This window comes from Symphalangus syndactylus, chromosome 23 (genome assembly GCF_028878055.3).
Source record: "Symphalangus syndactylus isolate Jambi chromosome 23, NHGRI_mSymSyn1-v2.1_pri, whole genome shotgun sequence".
In the NCBI taxonomy this organism is placed as follows: domain Eukaryota; kingdom Metazoa; phylum Chordata; class Mammalia; order Primates; family Hylobatidae; genus Symphalangus; species Symphalangus syndactylus.
In genome coordinates this window covers 19,372,277-19,390,812 of record NC_072445.2, presented here as the reverse complement: position 1 = coordinate 19,390,812, position 18,536 = coordinate 19,372,277, and the positions used below count along the sequence as shown (strand labels likewise).

General features: G+C 43.3%; 1 protein-coding gene across 1 annotated transcript in view; it reads right to left on the bottom strand.

The window, feature by feature from the left end:
- RUNX2 (RUNX family transcription factor 2) overlaps positions 1–18,536 on the bottom strand; it is a 281,684-nt gene that overhangs the window by 36,836 nt on the left and 226,312 nt on the right. The gene's annotated exons all lie outside the window — the stretch shown is intronic.

The following is an 18,536-nucleotide window of genomic DNA, read 5'->3' as shown; positions in this document are numbered from 1 at the left end:
GGAAGGCTAGTGGGTGGGGCCCAACCACCTCCTCCTAATGAAGCCACTGCTCCCTCTTCTCGGCTCTTAGGGAGAGTTCCTTGCACTGCCATTTCCTTTGCTGTTGGTAGAAAAAAATGCAAAGTCTAGTTCATGCCCACACAGGCTTCTGGGCGAAAGCTTCCCTTGGTGTCGCCCGGGCAGTCCCACTCCAGTTAAAAAGCAGATGGTGGTGAATCCACTTCTCAGATGTGGCAAATGAAAATCTTAAGCAAACTGCTTAAAACTCTTTACCTCCCTCCCAGGATTACCCAAGATAGTCTCATTTTTAATTACTCTGTCTCTAAACCTTCAAAAATGCCCCAAAGATCCAATACATCAATTTCCAAGTCTCATCTCTTAGACTGTCTGTTTTCCCTGGAAGCAGCACCAATCCGGTCAGCCAGTGGATTCTCGGTGTTCCAAAACTTGATCACCATGTGTGACCATTTAACATCATGGCTGCAAATCTTTGACACTCCCACCTTGAGAGATGGGGTCCTCTCTCCTTGAATGTGAGCAGGCTTGTGACTGCTTCGATCCATGGAGTATGGTGAAAGTGACAGACACCACATGACCTCTGAGGCTATGTCATAAAAGGTCACACAGCTCCAGCCAAGTTGGCTGGGATATTTGTTCTCAGAGCCCAAGTTACCATGGAAGAAATCTAACTACCCTGAGACGGCTATCCTGGAGAGGCCACGGGGAGTGTCTTAGCTAAGACTGTCCTTTGACCAGCCCAGTCAGGCACCCAGCATGTGACTGAAGAAGCCTCAGAAGATTCTAGCCCCCAGCCTTTCAGGTCACCCCCTGCCTTTTGAGGTGACCAGCTGAGACCACAGATATTTAGAGTGGAGATGAGCCATTCCTAGTGTGCCTGATCCAATTCCTGATACACAGAGTCTGTGAGTGTAATAAAATGTTGTTCTCTGACACCACTGAGTTTTGGGGTGATTTGTTGTGCAGTAAAACATAACGGGGCCCTGGTATAATGTCTCATGGAACCCAGGCCTCCTGACTCTCGTCTCATCTGGAAAACTAATTTCCATCGACTGAAATGCCCTGACTCCTTGTCAATGGACCACGAAGTTCCCAGTGCTGTTGTTGATAAGAGGGAGACCAATTTGGACTTGCGTAAAACTTGTCTGGTATAGAAGTGGCAGGCAAGGGTGGAGTGGGGCACAGCCTGGAAGGAGACATATTCTTTTTTAAAAAATAATTCTGGCTGGGTGCAGTGGCTCATGCCTGCAATCCCAGAACTTGCCAAGGTGGGATGATTGCTTGAGGCTAGGAGTTAGAGACCAGCCTGGGAAACACAGTGAGACCCATCTCTGCAAAAATGTTTAGCCAGGTGTGATGGCATGCACTTGTAGTCCTAGCTACTCAGGAGGCTGAGGTAGGAGGATTGCTTGAACCTAGGAGGTCAAGGCTACAGTGAGCCATGATCCTGCCACTGCACACCACCTTGAACAACAGAGCAAGACCCCGTCCCTTAAATAGCAAGAATTCTGAACTCTGATCTTTAAAATAATTTTTTTAACTAAAATAGAAAAGAATACAAAGAGAAGAGTAAGAGCTTACTAATGTGATTTAAGTGGATGGCGATGGCTTTATTCAAAGATTTTCATGTTAAAATTTGTTGGTGTTTTAATTGGTTTTATTTGGTTGTCTGTTTTTTAATGTTTTGCTTTGTTTTTTTAAGCTAGGATTTTCTCTTTTGGTTACCCCGTGTTCTTTGGGGTCATATAAAGTACTCTACTCAAGAACAAAGGCCAGTGTGGCTATGATGAAAATGCATTGACAGAGGGGCTTCAATGTCTATGGAACAGAAACAAGAGCCCTGGGCCAAGAGGAGGAAACGTGGATTCACCAACATGTTGAAAATCATTCTAACATCTCCAGGCCTCAGCGTGGTCATTCACAAACGGAATTCAACAATTTCTAAGGCAACTTTTCTAACATTTTGGAGATAAAAAATTTAATATTTAGTAAGCACTTACCCTGTGGCAAGCACCATGCAAGATCCTTTAAATTTTTAACTCTTAAAAAAAAATCCTGAGCAGCACAACTGTGCATTTCTCATATCACCAATGTGTGTATGAGAAAACAGAGGCTCAGTGAGATAGAGAGTCCCATAGTTGAGAAGTAGAGGGGCAGAATTCTAGAATCAACATTGCCATCCCCAAGAAACGGTGGCTCCCCTCTGCCTTCGCAGCGTTTCCCACACCTTGTGCCCAGAGGCTTTTGCAGTCTGGTTCTTCAGTCTCTAATCCTTCATAGTTAGAAGGGAGGGTCCTAACTGCATTCCTTTGTACTGTCATCAGCTACTTAAAGTGGCAAGAAACAATAGCCTCTTTCTCTGGAGAGTCCCACCTCTGCTTTCCTGGAAGGGTTGCTCTTTGGACCCTGCTGGATCTCTGAGTGATGGCCAGGGCAGCCCCCAGGTGCACTGGGAAGTTCAGAGGACTCCTGCCACCTAGCACTTCCCTGCAGATCTTGAAACGTAAAGTGATGTGAGTCCCTATTTCCCCCTTACCAAAGCTCCCTCAACTGCCAGTTATTTGACATATACTCAGTCTATTACAGAACTCAAGAAAGCATGTAATGACTCCTTTCACAAAACACTAGGGACTCATCTTTTCCTGCCAAACACTCACTTTCCTTATCACCATGATGCCTCCTATCCCTGTGTCTTGACGAAGAGGTGTCTGCCTGTGCAGGGATGCCTCATGCCCAAAATCTCTTCTCCGTGTACCCCTGTTACTGATTCTGGAACCCTGAAATAATCACCAGATGTTCACTAAGTCCCACTGCAATCAGCACTGAGAGGGATCATTGAGAACCACGATATCCAAGAGGAATCATTGCAAAGTGATTAAGATCATGGGCTTCCAAGTCAGTCACGACGGGTTTCAACTATTAATACATGTAATAGTTTAAAGACAACTCTAAATTTGTTGCCTTTCCACTTATTCCTCTCTCCTTGATTCTGGGCAGGTCCCGTAACTAGCTTTGACAAAGAGAACACAGTGGAAGTGACCCTGCCCACCCCTCTTCCAAGGTAGACCTTAAAAGACTGTAGCTTCCAATATTGTGCTTCCTAGAAGCCTGTACCCTGTAAGAATTCTAACTACCATGGGAACATCATGCCGTGAGGAAGCCCAAGCTAGCCATTTGGGAGAGAGAAAGGCCACGTACAGAAGCACCAAGGAACTAGACATGTTTATGAAGCCTACTTGAACTTTCCATCCCAACTCCAGCTGAATGCATCCAAGTGAACGGCCCCAGCTGATCCCCTGTGGAGCAGAACTGCCCTGCTGACTCCTGACTGAATCCCTGATCCACAGAATTGTGAACAATAATATGACTGTTGCTCTAAATCACATAGTTGTGGCATAATTTGTTAATCGGCAATAGATAACTGAAACAGAGTATAAGAGGACTGGAGGACCAAACTCACAGTGCAGGCTACATATACTATCACTGAGCAATTGGGTCAGAATGGCAAGGAGATCTTCATGGAGGAGGTGGGAAATGGCTTATGGCTTGCAGGAAGGGATGGAGTTGGATGAGTGAAAGGACAAGGTATGCAGGGGAAAATTCTATAAGAGCCAACCACTCCGTAGGCCTCTGGGGACATGCCCTGAACACTGACAGGACTTCACAATTATTTCTATCACAGCCACCTAACTGCCTCAATACCGGGGAGTCTGCCTGGGTTTGGCCCGAGGTAGATTTCACCAAAGTCCTGCTTTATCTTCACAACTCCTATGAATTTTATACTGCATTTCATAATTTAGTCATCTACATTTTAATTTAAAAAATGGTTGAAATTACTTACCAATTACATTGCTTAACTTCTCCCCACCCATCCCAATCTCTTCAGTAAAACAGATGCCTCATGAAGAAGGGTCACCATGAGACCTGGACACTGTGTGCCCCAGAACATGTGACCTCAAGGGGGTCAGAGACTTGGGTTTTTCCTTTAAGGATCTACGCACAGATCTTTAGTTGCCATAACTGGCCTCTGGGTTCCCCACTCCTGTCTCAGTCCCAACTTTAAGCTACCCTTAGATTCACAAGGAACCTGACTCAGGAGAGACCACCCGCTGACCCTGCCCAGAGGCAGCTTAAAAACAACCTAGTTCTTCAGTCTCTGGACCATGCTCCTGGCCTCCTCCCACAGAGCATTTGGAAAGCAATCCGAGGCAATGTTCAGTCTTCCCTGAACATACTCGAATCCCCCTCAAACCTCTTTTTTTCTTAAACAGGCAACTCACATATGCATCTATAACCTGTGTAGATACGTTGACACTTGGAAGCAAAATAGAGGAGAGCTTTCATTATCATTTGCCGTTTGAAAATGATTATATGGGGTGATGATGGGTATTGAAGGAGACAGCTTACAGTTAGCATCCCGGGGAGACCTTCCTCTCAAGACCTGGGTGAGACTACACTACCTCCCGGCTTCCAGAGTGGGGACTGCCTGGTGCCAAACCTGGATGCCTACCAACACAAATTAAAGGAATAAGACACCTCCTAGATGGGAAGGCAGGACACCCAAGAGTGAGAATGCTGAGAATTTTAAAGGGATCAGCACCTCTGCAGGAGACCAAAAATCTGCCCCAGAAAGAGCAGCTACCCCAACAGAAGGTTCCCTCACATTCAGAAAGTCTGATTCTGTGTTACCATGAGATTCCAGACTCTGTCTCTCCCGCATCCCACCCCAATCCCAGCCCAGGACCTCTGCTGCTCCCCATGAGAAATACTCCCTCTCTCCTCTCAGTCCCATCCAGAAATGCAGCCACGTCTTATTTAAAGTTGTGAATCCCTAACTGGACACTCTGTGGAAACCAAGCTAATCAGGTCAACTTATACACAAAAATGGATGTGGAGATGAGACTAGGAAGCAACTGCTTAATGGGCACAAGGTTTTCTTTTAGGGTGATAAAAATGTTTTGGAACTAGACAGAGGTGGTGGTTGAACAACATTGAGAGTGTACTAAATGCCACTGAATCATTCACTTAAAAATGATTAATTTTATGTTATGTGAATTTCAACTCAATTTTTTTTAAATCTCCCGATAAAGAGTCAATCCTTCTAGAAGCCTATAAAGCAACACACATTTAACTCTGGAGCTTCGTCTCCTCATTTGTTAATGGGAGGTTGTGGGAGAAGAAAGAGTTCTGACCCCTATGATTGTTCTAATTCCTATAGCAGGACAAGGACTCCAGATGACCCCAGGACAGGACAGAGAGAAAATAAGATCAGCAAGCTGCCAGTAGGCTAAAATTAACTGACCCTCCACGATCTGGATTTGGCAAGTGACTGAACTTCTCTTATGTTCCCCCTCTGTGCGCTCAAACATATCATATGAAACTCTTGAGAGCAGCCCATAAAAATGACTCTAAGACTCAGGCCAAATCTGGAGAGCTATATATTTGAATCCTATAACTTCATTTCTCTCTCAACCATGAGCTCGCAGTCTGCAATAAGTCCCAACATTAGGCGACGCAGGATTTTTCTTAATACATGATTATAATCTTCAAAAGCCCTTGCCAATTCAAAATAAAGAGAAAAGAAGATGCCGGGAGCAGACACCCTACAAATTTTAAAAGAAAATGAAAGGGGTCCCATCTGGTACTTCAACAAGCTGATTTGATACTTAGAAAATGATCCTTTTGGCCAAAGAATATTTTTACTTCGTGTGTCTATATAAATACACTTTTTTTTTTTATGGAGAGTACATCACTAGTCTCTAAAACCAAACGTGGTTTTGATTGAACCAGACTTACATTTATATCTGAAGCTCGTTTGCTAACAATAGAACTGGCTTTCCCATTTGCCAAGATCAATGTTGACCTGTTTTCACCTAAATTTTATACATGTCAGAAAAAGAAACTGTTCACTATTCAGTGGCATACCCTGGCCTTTCTCAGCCACACTTGCTTGCATTTTTGCAGCTCCTTTAAATTCCCCTTGTCACAAAAACTAACAATAAGGTCAAGTATTTCAGTAAGAAATATTGAATTATTATCCAAAGTTGTCAAGCAGCCAAGAAGCTATGAAAGCTAACCACGAACTGTAGAAGAGAGCAGCTTAACCTCAGGCCTCCCAGACCTGCCTCCATTGCACAGGGAAGGATTTTTGGCAGTGGGGGGCACCAGAAGGGTTGAGGAGGAAGGGGGGAGGGTGGATGGATAGAATGAGAACTGGACGGCTCACAATCACGTCCAGGCTCTCATCCCTCAGGAGTGTCTTGTTGCACTCATTTGCTGCTGCAAAGAGCCAGCTTTGATTTTTCTTGGAGAGGGCTCCAGGCACCCTAACATCTCAGCTATGCCAACACCATGAAGCTGCCGAGCTTTCCTGATTTCCTGGCCATATCCCTGTCCATCAAGGCTAATTTCTGTGACAACATAAACTTCGCTGTGTAGCCAATAAACTCAAACCCGATGGAACTTGATGTGGCCAGGAAGGAGAATGACAAACGGGCAAGATGTCAGGGCTGGAAATATAACTCATTTCGCCAGCCAGTGGTTTGGGAGGGTTATAGATGAATTAATGTGTGTGTGCATGCGTGTGTTTTATTTGTTCTAATAACTCTAATGAAGATTCCATGAATCAATAAAATAACTCTCACAGAGACAGAAATCAATGCAAGCTCCCAAAATGGGCCTCTGATAGAATCAGAACCCTCATTTTCACCCTAACCCACAGTGGCTATGGGCTCAGATCCTCTCTTACTTCAAGGGATCTGGGCTGGATGCTTGGGTGCGAGAGAGAAGAATGGCTCTCAGCTGGGCAGGGAAGAGTAGCCCACAGGGAGGCAGCGGTTCCAGGATGGGAAGTGAGGATGCCAAAAAAGCATCCCTAGGAAGGTTCCTGCCTTTCCACAAGGCTATGGGGCTTTGAAGGTAAGGTTTTCATGGTTCCAGAAAACTTCCCTGGAAATGCAAATTCATCCCTCCAGGGTGAGAGTCAGGACAGGTTCATTTTTTAGAAGGGGAGGTCCATGGGAAAGGGTTAGCTGATGTGGGCTTAGAGAGAGGGGAGTCCATGTGAAGTCCTCTAGGGGCATGGTGGGCCTCCAAAGGACAGCTCTGGAGGTGTGGATAGAGAAGACACCAAGATCCTGCTTTAAAATGTTACATAGGATCAGTCACAAGCATAGCTCTTGTCAAGCTCTTTGAATGTGTGAGCATGCTGAGTGGTCTTACCCCAACCATTTATGCTTGACAACCTTTCCTATTTACGGCCGAAGGGTCCTTTGTGCCAAAATTATCCCTCACTGCTCCATCAAGACTCTAGTTCACTTGGTAGTAGGTACAGGGTGAGCAATCAGATAAAATATATCCCTGTTCTGTACTGAAAATTTGACATTTTATGCTGTCCTCTCAACATTTTTATATCTATGCCCACTTTTGTTAAACATTAAAATCTCACATTTTTTTCATGCTATCTGTTTTAACAACATAGGTGTTTCTCTAGATTTTTAATTATTAAATTCTACTATTGACTATGGTTTTCCCAAGTATGACTCCTATCCCACAGAAATTCTGATACTGCCCACCCTACCCCACCACTCCACCCCCTTGCTCATCCTATCTGTGGGCGTGTAGTCTGGCATGCTAAAGAATGCTGCAGAGCCTGGGGTCATTCTCTCTCTCTTTCTTTCTTTCTTTCTTTCTTTCTTTCTTTCTTTCTTTCTTTCTTTCTTTCTTTCTCTTTCTTTTCCTTCCTTCCTTCCTTCCTTCCTTCCTTCCTTTCTTTCTTCTTTCTTTCTTTCTTTCTTTCTTTCTTTCTTTCTTTCTTTCTTCTTTCTTTCTTTCTTTCTTTCTTTCTTTCTTTCTTTCTTTCTTTCTCTTTCTTTCTTTCTCTCTTTCTGAAAAGCTACACGTGGGAGCTCCATGCTGGCAGTATGTGTCCACTCCCAGGCGCTGCACTGCAGGAAGGATGTGAGCTGACACTAGCTCAGCTTCAGACCCTGAGTGGCAAGGAATTACTCAGGCTTCCAGATCCAGCCCAGATGTCATCTTCCTGCCTTTCCCAGGACTTGCTGCCTCTTTGGGGCCCCCTCTGCCCTTGGTTCATATGGCACCTGCTGCACTGTACAAGTTTATATTTCTTTCTTTTTTTCTTTTTTCTTTTTTTTTTCCAGAAGGAGTCTCACTCTGTCGCCCAGGCTGGAGTGCAGTGGCGCAACTTGGCTTGCTGCAACCTGTGCCTTCCATATTCAAGTGATTCTCCTGCCTCAGCCTCCTGAGTAGCTGGGACTACAGGCGTGTACCACCACACCTGGCTAATTTTTGTATTTTTAGTAGATACAGGGTTTCACCATGTTGGCCAGGCTGGCCTCAAACTCCTGACCTCAGGTGATCCGCCTGCCTCAGCTTCCCAAAGTGCTGGGATTACAGGCATGAGCCACTGCACCTGGCCGTGAAGTTTATATTTCTGTCTCTCTGAGCAGATGTTGAGCTTCATGAGGGTGGAGATGTATGTCAGTCATTTTCATTTCCATCATTTCTAGTAAGTGTTTAATCAATATTTTTGAATGCATACAAATGTAACCCCTCCCTTAATGTCAGACTAGAGATGGGGACTGAAGCAAAGCAATGACAATTATTTTCTCAAGCAAGGGATGGGGTGAAGCCACAAATTCCTCCTCCTCTTAGCTTTCCACCTTCCTCTGCCCTGTAAACGGCTTGGCACTTATGTCTGAGAATCACTTGGCACAATAATGGCTGTGTCTATCATTAAACAGGGGTCAGATGAACTATGTTATAAGTCTTATCACACCATACTTAATACCTGTGTGCTCTATCATCGCCCCATTAGAATGGTTTTCCCCTTCTACTTTTTAAATTGAAGGGTGATATCATTTGGCTGTGTCTCCACCCAAATCTCATCTTGAATTCCCACATGTTGTGGGAGGGATCTGGTGGAAGGTGATTGAATCATAGGGGCAAATCTTTCCCGTGCTGTTCTCATGATAGTGAATAAGTCTCATGAGATCTGATGGTTTTAAAAAGAGGAGTTCCCCTGCACAAGTTCTCTCTCTTTGCCTGCCACCATCCATGTAAGACATGATTTGCTCCTCCTTGCCTTCCACCATGATTGTGAGGCCTCCCCAGTCACGTGGAACTGTGAGTCCAATTAGACCTCTTTCTTTTGTAGATTGCCCAGTCTTGGGTATGTCTTTGTCAGCAGTGTGAAAATGGACTAATACAAAGGGATATTGGTTATAGGTAACTTAGATAGCAAGCAGATAAAAGGTACAATTGAGATGACAAGCCCTTTTTCAAGAATAGCTGTTATGCCTTGATTTGTTTAGGTGGCTAGGACATCATGTTAATGAAGTCAAGACTATGGCCCCATCTCTAGAGGTGAAAGCTTGAAACAGCAAATAGAAAGACCTTTCCATAGCAAGGCCATTGCCACTACCCTTAGCATTGATGGCAAGGGTCTGGTTGAGAAAATCCCTCTTGTCCACTAAAGGGAAATCAACTTGAAGCATGTTGCCAACAGATGTATCAGCTTTCTCCAGGAAGAAATGGCACTGATGCTCCTAGACTGGATTTCTCATCCACTAAGTCAGGCCTGGTATGCTAACTTCATCTATGTTTTAAATAAAGTAACATATAACAGGTTTTTAATTAATAAGGTTAGCTGGAGCATGGTATGGGATCAGCACATTGGAAATTAATTTATATAAGAAAGTTTTAATAAATCAGTTTGCCTAAATTTATAACAAATGAAAATAGATTCATGAAAACCAGGAAATTAAAAAAGTAGTTAATGAAAATATAATGCAGAAGGTGCTACTATTATGAAGGAAGGAAATATCTCTTACGGTGAGTGAGTATAGAAACTGCTTGAAATAGATGTCCTGACATTTGACTTCCAATCTTCTGTCTATGGGGTGATCCTTCAAAAGTGATTTGACCTCTCTGGGATTCCATTTCCCCATCCTCTACAAAATGACCATTTTGCCAGTTCTGCAGTAAACAATGGACCCCATTCTCTTTCTTAATGTTAGACTGACTCTAGTCTTTTAAAACTCCCCATAATTTCTCCATTCTAAAGGCCATTCCAAATCTATAGGTAAGAGCTCCATGGTCCTTCAGCAGACCATCTGGCTGGCAATATATTATTGTCCAGAGTTAAAGAGAAGGTCAAGAGAGATTAAGTGGCTTGTTCAAGGTCACGCATCTAGTTAGTAGGGGTTAAGGATCTGGAACCCAGAACTTTTTGCCACTTTCTGACGTCCCCCTTTCAATACACTGGTCAACCCCTTCATGGAGAGTTGGCTCCATGGCTGCTACAACAGGGTGGAGAAAATTGAAGAGCAGATTTTCCCTCTTTGTATGAAAATCACCCACTTTTAGAACACCAAACCACCTATATATGTGGTGGGAATGAAAGTCTTGTGTGACTAAATCTAGATGCCAAGTACCTTACAAATATTTGAGTGTTTGCTTTAGGAAATGAGAAATGGAAAATGAAACTGGCTATAAACAGAAATCAAAACTGTCTAAATTCTCTCTATAAACTAATTACTAACTTTTAACATCTGTTTTTTGCAATCTGAAGAATTCATGAATTTGCTTAAAATAAAGAATGGCATGACAAAAACCTTTTTTACTGAAATGGATTAAGTTGAACAGACATGCTTTCCAATAATGCTTCTTAATGACAGCAAGCCTTCCAACATATTGGTCTGCCTATAGTAGCTGTTCAACAAATATTTTCAAAGAGAAGAAAGAAAAGAAGGAAGAGAGTGTGAGAGGGAGAGAGATAATTTCTATTATCTGGACTTTCAGTAAAATATAATATTTTCTTCCATATAGATTTAAGAAAATAGTCTGCAAGATACTTGAAGATACTTGGAGAGAAGCCTACCTATTCATTCAAAGTGATTTAAATCATTTAGGGCAAGAAACAGTCATGCTCCATCCCTGGGCTCCTCCAGGCTTCTGCACACCAACACAAAGCCTTGCCCAGATCAGGGGTTCCACTTCAGATGGGAGGGAACTGGGTAGTGCCCCTTTGTCAGATTGCAAGGAGGACCCCAGAGCCATTCATAGAAAGGTAAGGGTTGAAGTTGACAGGAATGTCTTGGCTTGGGTCTCTTTCTAGTTAGATGAAGCCAATGCTGCCAAATTAAGTGCAATAATAACTTTTTCAGTGACAATGTTCACACAAAACGCAACATACCTACATGGAAATCCTTGGAAGAGACTACAGATTGAGGATTGGGATGGGGGTAAGGTCAACATTCTTGTTCTGAAGGTGTTGATGTATTCCATTCATGGTTTATGTGATATGATATCTCTGGGTTCCCTAGGGAAGCAGCCCATAGTAAGCCAATTGCCAAACTTAACCTTAATGAAATGGATTAATGGCTGTTGTAACAGCCTGAACCTTAATGTTCAGTAGAAAAATAGTTTATAAAATATATAGGAAAAAAACCTCTGTCAAAGAGCAACATTTTTAAAAATGTTAAAATAGTATTTTTTAAAAATCTTCCACTTCTGGCTTCAGCTCTATTGTGATTCCAATTAATTGAAAATTTTATTTATGCTTTTAAAAACAATCTTAATTATTATCAACAATAATAATACGTACCATCTAGTTTACATCTATTATGTGCCAGACACTTTGCTGGGCATTTTTAGATCTCATTAATTCATTTACTTCTCATAAACTCCATGATACAGATGATAAAGAGATTGTGCCCAAAGTTTGAGCTTAGGAACATAGTCTCTGGTATCAAGCAGATCTAGACTTGAGTCTTAATAGCTGGACAAGTCTGAACCTCAGTTTTCCTATCAGTAAAATAGGGATAAACACAGTACTAACTTCTTCATAGGTTGCTGGGAAGATTAAGATAAGGCACGTGAAACATTAAGAAAAGTGCCAGGTACATATGTGATCATGCTACTGCTACCAGATCTGACTTTTCCTCAAAAGGAAATTAAAACAATGGGCTTCAGTGCCATCCTAAGTAAGGAAGTAGGAAAATCATCTTTGGCTCCCATTGCTTTCCCCACAGGATGTTCATACTAGTGAGATCAAGGCCAAGTGAACTTCAAGGACAGCTAGGGAGGAAAAAATAGAAAGGATAATGTGCCCTTTCTGCATTTCAAGGGAGGAAGTGGCAGTTGGAGAGAGAAAGTATGAGGGTTTAGGAGGATGATGTGAACAGGAAAGGTAATGAAAGGGGTCTTTGGGGAACTTATTTTTGGGGCGAGCCTCTCAACCTGCTCCTAACATCCCCTTCTTCTCTCACTCACTTTCCTGCAGGCCTTGGAAGCAAAGCCCCTAGGAATGACTGGAAGACAACATTCTGCAGACCCCTTCCACAGGGCACCCCTGCTCTCCAGGAAGGGCCTTCAGGGCAGCATTTGGAGGTGGCATGAGCTAGCCAGCGGCATGCACCCTGGTCACTGTCTGATCTGGTCAGCCCAGCCGCACAGAACACCACACAGGCTCTGGCAGCTCCCTGGGAAAGAAGAAAGCAGCATCTTGCATGTGTGGCTTATTCTGGAAGGAATAGTATCTGAGGGATTTGATGGACTCTGACAGGGGGAAGAAGGTAGTGAAAAAGATGGAACAAAGATGCCATTTAAAAATACTGGCTCGTGTTCAGGATTTCGCTATTTTTTACGGCAAGGAGCAAGTAAAAAAAAAAAATCCTCCTATTGATGAGTATTTTTCTACAGTCACTAAAAGTCAAAGGGCTCAGGGCTTCCGACTTTCCCTCTTGGGAAACCTGTGAGCTCGTCTTCTGGACAGCTTAGAAAGGGGCTGGATGGCGAAGGCGAGAGGCTCAAAGGCACCCAGCGAGCAGCTCCGCCGAGGAACGGGTGCAGGGGACACACTGTGTTTTCAGTTCAGATTCTGTGATCTTTCTGCCAAACAGGGGTTTACAAAGCAAAAACCTCCAGAGAATTCTCATACTTTCTGGCTTATTCTCCCGGTGTTCGTCTTAACAGGAATCAGCTGTTTGCCTTCTCACTTATACAGCATGTTGCTGAGGAGAATTTAGCATCTGGCCTGGCTATTATTAAAAACAAGAACATCCTGCTCTGTTGGGAGAACAGCACCACTGGCAATAAAAGGGCAGAGATCATTTGCATTCAGGATTCCAGAGATGTGTTTCAGTTCAATATCTGCGCTCCCTCGTTCCACCCCTGCTTTCATTTTAAAATTGCCTGATGCATCCATCATTTGCAGCGTGGTCTACTTTTTTTCTGAAACAGGCACACAGAGAGAGAGCATATTTTTTCCTTTCACTGGGAGGCAGGAATGACTGGAGTTGTTCAAACACCGGTCCGTTCCTGCAGTTCCTATGATAAAGTTGAACTACCAGAGGAATTTTTTTTTTTTTTTTTTTTTTTTTTTTTACAACTGCGGAAATGAAAAAGTAAACAAGACTGGGACTGCATCGGTATTTAGGCTCCAGCTTTTTGTTGTTGTTTTTGTCTTTCCCTTTTTTTAAGCCATTGGGCTAGGAGCCTGAAGGGACCATATAATATGAAAAACCCTGAGAGGTTTTATTAGCCAATAAAAAAAAAAAAACTGAGTTCCTATTAACCACTTAACTCCTTGCTGAAGTTCAAACTTGCTTTCTCCTTGGATCCTTCTCTCCCTCTCATGCCCACGAGGAATGACGGTTGGTTCACCAATCTTTCCCTGCACAACCTGAGCTCACAGTTTGTGCTCCAGAAGGTGTGGTTGAGAATCGTATTCAATAATAATCTCTGTATTTCTCATCTGTGAAGCCATAAATAAGATTTCTGTAAGGAGCCAAATGTTCTACACCCCCAAATCTACACACACAAAGACTCTTTAAGCACTCTACTAAAAAAGAGTAAAGTCACTGTGATTTCTAGGATTTTAAATACTAAATGATGGTTAGGGAGAACAAAATCAGGCTAAAGCATTTCTGGGATAAATAATGATCCCACAAAAGGCTCCTCTCATCTAGGGGCAGAAGAATGAAGGGAAACTCACAGAGAAACAGAAAGTGAAATTGGTCCAACTATTTCACTGCTGGAGATAGATGGAGTTAGGATACATAGGTGACTTGGCTTAGGAAAGAAAGGATGTCAAAGGTGATTTAAATCCTAACACTGTTTTATTAATCGTGCCACAATTCTATATGTTATGTGGTTTTGTTATCTGCTTTTTGCTGCTTTTAAATAAATGTGTACTTTTCTATCAATCCATCATCCAATTGTGTTTTGGGTGTTCTTGGTATTCCCATCTCTCAAAAACACCCTTAATTTCTGCCATTATATACTGTATCTCTAATTCCACAAAGCTCACTCTATCCTACTTCCATTTCCACATTCGGGTTAACTCTAGTACTTTTGGTCCTCCCAGAAAAATTTCCTAAGGCCACATGAGCCTGTGCATTTTTGTGTTCCGGTGCCATTTAATGTTACTGCTGCAATAGCTACTCCCTGAAGGGCTTATGTGGAAGAATTTTGCCTTTTTGCTAAAAGTATTTTGCTCTATGTCCTTGATTTCTTTATAAGAATAGCAGGTGGGGGAAATTCTTCCCTTTTTATTGGCTACGGAGTGGGACGGAATGACCTGGAAAGAATAGATAGCAATCAAGAAGTGAGCTATGTTTGCAATGCTAAAACAGGAAGCAAGTTTTGCAGAAAACCCCACTAAGTGGCCTGACATCAATGCAACAAGATAATAAGAAACGAATTAAAATACATTTTGGTAAATGTAAAATGTGTTTCCAGAAATTTGATCCCTCTGCTTCCCAAATGGCTGAGCATATCTGAAGAGCAGGGCTGGATTGAGTCACAAGCTTTTGAATAAAAGCTTTACAAAAATTACTAAAAACTCCTTAAATGTTAGCTTCTCCCTGCTCCCTTAACTGACATATCAAGGAGCATCCAGGATCCCTTGTCCCAATAACCTATTCGAAGACAAGTAATTGTTTCTTTATCACTTGTGGGATAAAGGCAGTACTTTTTTTTTTTTTTTTGAAGAATTTGCAGAAATAAAAAACTGAGACCAAGAAACACTGTGTCTCCTGAGTACGTGTGTGGGGGTGGTGAGCCCCATCTTTCTCTGAGTGGGTGGCTGTTCAGTTACCCTTTCCAAACTTCACCCTCCTCCCTCCCTCCCTTCAGGCACGCACATACCTGTGTGTGCATACACATATATACACATACACCACACCACACACACACACATACACACACCACGCATATACACACACATGCACATACATACACATACACACACACCACACACATACACACACCACACACATATACACACACATACACAGGCACATACACACCACACACACACCACACACATACACACACCACACACATATACACATACATACACAGGCACATACACACCACACACATACACACTACACACACACCACACACATATACACACATACACACACCACACACACACGTATACACGTACACACATGCCACACACATATACACACACATACACATGCACACACACACCACATACACACCACACACATACACACACCACACACATATACACACACATACACAGGCACATACACACCACACACATATACACACATACACACACCACACATGCACACATGCACACATACACACACCACACACACACGTATACACATACACACATGCCACACACACATATACATACACGTGCACATACATGCCACACACATACACACATGCACCACACACATAAATACACATACACACATGCACCACAGACACATATACACACACATACATACATACACCCACACACACACACACACACCACACTCGCCCACACACACACACATCCCTGGTGTATTACCCTTTGCATCTTCACTAGATCCTTTTCCTTGATAAGTTTTGATTCATAACTTTTTACAATTTCATTTCCAAGGCCTCCTGATTGAATAGCTACCACGGAGAAGCCCCTAGGAAGACACAAAGAGGCTTCTCAGGGTCCACAGGAACAGTAGGGAGGAAGGAAAGACTCCCTTGCCTTTGCTCAGAACCCAGAGTTTAAATCAAGAGTATCAGCTCTCCACATACTGGTTCCTACCTGGCCTTTCTTAAGCACATTTTCCGGGCCAGAGGAGAGAGAATAGAAGAGCCGAGATGGGTTGGGAGCAATTTGGAGTATACCTGGGGTGCATAGGCCTAGGGTGCAAGCCTGATCCCCAGTACCAATACCTGGACAGCTCAGGTGTCATGAACTCTTGTATGAAGATGTCCTTTCCAGCCCCACAGAAACTGACTAAGGAGTGAATGCATGAGAGTTTGCTGGGGATTTTCACAGGCGAGCTGGCCCACACTCACTACAACTGGAGCAGTCAGTTGAGTTGTCCTCCGCTTCCTCAGAAGAACTTCGAGATGGTGACACTGTTATCATAAGCATCGTTTTTAGATACCTCCAAATTGTTGCTTCCTAGGACTGGTCTCTAAAATAATTTTCAAATAGTTAGGACAGAGAGGCCAACGGATAGCATTGTTTATTGCTAACCTGGTAATCTAGGTACAGGCAAGCCAGTACCTCCATTTCTGTAGTGGCTCTTGGCTAGGTCATTATTGTTTACCAACCATTTCCAGAGAGAATTAACTAATAAAGAGCTGTAGGACCTGCTCTCACTGACTGCCAGTGAGGGCTTCCCTGACATCCTCCCTTGCCTTTCATACTGTTTTCAAGTCCCATAAATATAAACATGTGGCTCTTCCACTGCGTCTATAGATAATAACTTCAGGGGCCTTCCTGTTTACATGGCAATACCCATTTCCCCGCCAAATAAACTCTGTGACAGAGACCTGAGGTGTTTATTGGGCCAGTCCCGGCTGGGATCGAGTTAACAGGAAACACCCACTCTTGCAGAAATGCCTGATGATTAAATATTTGGGGGATAGGGGACATCAGGGGTCAAAAACACTGCAGAAATTGCTTTCTTCTTCCGCCTGCCGTTTCAGTGAGAAACAGGCCATGATAAATATGGCCAACCAATCCAGGCTTAACAAAGCCCCACAGCTGGGCTGTTCACTGGCTGCACAGCCCATGTTGCAGAGAGGAGTGAAGAAGTGCAGACGAAAAAGCCAACAGCAGCCCTCACAATACATCCAAATCTTCGGGTGCCATCAAGTGAAGGGATGGAAAAGGTTGATGTGTAGCCTTCACTGGGATGTCCCTCAGCCTCTGCCTGGCTACTCTGATTTAATAAGCAATGTGTTCTCGTATCAGTTCTGTCAATAAAGCCTCTAGCTCAGTGGTTCTCAATCGGTGGTGATCTTGCCACCCAGGGACCATTCGGCAACATCTGGAGACATTTTTGATTGTCCTAACTAGGGAGGTGCTACTAACATTTAGTGGGTAGAGGCTAGGAATGCTGCTAAACATCCTACAATGCACAGGACAGCATCCCTGACACACACACACACACACACACACACACACACACACAAAGAATTACCCAGTCTGAAATGTCAATAGTGCCAAGATCTAGCCCAATGCCTTTTCATAAACCAAGAAACTGAGACACAGAGGAGTAAAGGGATTTGCCCTAGACCATCCTGATGGAGAAAACTGGAGACAGAAAGAAAGCCACTGTGACCACCTCCCTTGTGAATGCCCTTTAAAGTCACACAGATGTTTAATTTTTTTTTTAAATAAATAAATCTACATCCTCAGAGTTGCAGACAAGTTCCCTGGCTTAAGCTCACCCAAGTGCTTTCAGGACATTTCCTATTCTTGGAATTTAACTATTTCCAAGATTTCTTAGAAAATAGTGCCAAAGGGTTAAGAATGAGCAGATCTTCAAGGTCTCTAACTCTCCCTATGATGTGGGTCAGCTTGGCCACTGGCTGACCTTCTCTGCACCACGATTTCCTGGGTCCCTATTTTAGAATTGTGGTGAGCCCAAGCATTCAGAAAGCACAGGACACAGAGAAAGCAACCTTTCTACCCCAGGCCTTCAACCTTATCACAAGGGGAGTGGGGGGGTTGGGACTTACCAAAAATAAACAATGGCCAAGGGAAAAAAAAAAAATCTCCAAACTATAGTTATGCTCGCTAGGAGAATTCTTCTGAGGCTACAGCCCTTCAGGCCAAGGTTCATTTTTACTCATCCTTGGGCTTTGGTTGACTTTATTTTTAAGAACCCAAAAGAGATGTGGAAAGGAAAACAGACTAGCCTATGTCTGGGCTGCCTGAGAGCTTCTGTTGATAGCCAGAGGTTCACTTGTGGGGCCCTGTTCATGTTCTCAGAGATTAGAATCATGAAGCCATCAAGACTGCATCTATACCCCTCATAGGTCCCCCAGTTGGAATAAATGGCCTTACTCAAGGATGAGGTGAGCACTCCTTCCTTCAGACACAAGCTAGTAAGGAAGTGAGTTCACTGCTAGATTCTTTGCCCACCCCTCTCTAGGAATAGGACAAAACAAGAAGACACCGTTTACTAAGATTTTTTTTCTTCTCCCCAGTAATAGAGCATCTCTTC